The sequence below is a fragment of the Arachis stenosperma genome, chromosome 4, assembly GCF_014773155.1.
Source record: "Arachis stenosperma cultivar V10309 chromosome 4, arast.V10309.gnm1.PFL2, whole genome shotgun sequence".
Classification (NCBI taxonomy): Eukaryota; Viridiplantae; Streptophyta; class Magnoliopsida; order Fabales; family Fabaceae; genus Arachis; species Arachis stenosperma.
In genome coordinates, this window is record NC_080380.1 from 11967934 (window position 1) to 11969430 (window position 1497).

The 1497-nt window shown below is 41.6% G+C and overlaps 1 non-coding gene across 1 annotated transcript; it reads left to right on the forward strand.

Moving 5' to 3' along the window:
* Positions 1-1104: 1104 nt before the first annotated feature.
* Positions 1105-1212, forward strand: LOC130978265 (small nucleolar RNA R71). Its single transcript, XR_009085918.1, has one exon. It is a non-coding gene; the product is annotated as a small nucleolar RNA R71 (small nucleolar RNA).
* The last annotated feature ends 285 nt before the right edge of the window (positions 1213-1497 follow it).

Genomic DNA, 1497 nt, shown 5'->3' on the forward strand with positions numbered 1-1497 from the left:
TGTCTCTTTTGAGGTAATTTCTGCCTAGACAAGTCATCCAGTTCTTTGGTGAGCAAAGGAGGTTCATCCTCCCAAGTCTCATTTCCAAATAACTTGTCATTTAGCTTCATGATTGCTCCAAGGTATTTAGCAACTTGCTCTTCAGTGACATACTCATCCTCTTCAGAGGAAGAATACTCATCAGAGCTCATGAAAGGCAGAAGTAAGTCCAATGGAATCTCTATGGTCTCATTTTGAGCCTCAGATTCCCATGGTTCCTCATTAGGGAACTCATTGGAGGTCAGTGCACGCCCATTGAGGTCTTCCTCAGTGGCGTTCACTGCTTCTCCTTCCTCTCCAAATTCGGCCATGTTGATGGCCTTGCACTCTCCTTTTGGATTTTCTTCTGTATTGCTTGGAAGAGTACTAGGAGGGAGTTCAGTAACTTTCTTGCTCAGCTGTCCCACTTGTGCCTCCAAGTTTCTAATGGAGGACCTTGTTTCAGTCATGAAACTTTGAGTGGTTTTGATTAGATCAGAGACCATGGTTGCTAAGTCAGAGGGGTTCTGCTTAGAATTCTCTTCTGTTGCTGAGAAGATGATGGAAAAGGCTTGCCATTGCTAAACCTGTTTCTTCACCATTATTGTTGAAACCTTGTTGAGGTCTCTCTTGATTCTTCCATGAGAAATTTGGGTGATTTCTCCATGAAGAATTATAGGTGTTTCCATAGGGTTCTCCTAGGTAATTCACCTCTTCCATTGAAGGGTTCTCAGGATCATAAGCTTCTTCTTCAGATGAAGCATCCTTAGTACTGTTTGGTGTATTTTGCATTCCAGACAGACTTTGAGAAATCAAATTGACTTGCTGAGTCAATATTTTATTCTGAGCCAATATGGCATTCAGAGTATCAATCTCAAGAACTCCTTTCTTCTGACTTGTCCCATTGTTCACAGGATTCCTTTCAGAAGTGTACATAAATTGGTTATTTGCAACCATTTCAATTAGCTCTTGAGCTTCTGTAGGCGTCTTCTTCAGATGAAGAGATCCTCCAGCAGAGCTATCCAAAGACATCTTGGATAGTTCAGACAGACCATCATAGAAAATACCTATGATGCTCCATTCAGAAAGCATGTCAGAGGGACACTTTCTGATTAATTGTTTGTATCTTTCCCAAGCTTCATAGAGGGATTCTCCATCCTTCTGTCTGAAGGTTTGGACTTCCACTCTAAGCTTACTCAATTTTTGAGGTGGAAAGAACTTTGCCAAGAAGGCATTGACTAGCTTTTCCCATGAGTCCAGGCTTTCTTTAGGTTGTGAGTCCAACCATGTCCTAGCTCTGTCTCTTACAGCAAAAGGAAATAGCATAAGTCTGTAGACCTCAGGGTCAACCCCATTAGTCTTGACTGTATCACAGATTTGCAAGAACTCAGCTAAAAACTGATGAGGATCTTCCAATGGAAGTCCATGGAACTTGCAATTCTGTTGCATTAGAGAAACTAATTGAGGCTTAAGCTCAAA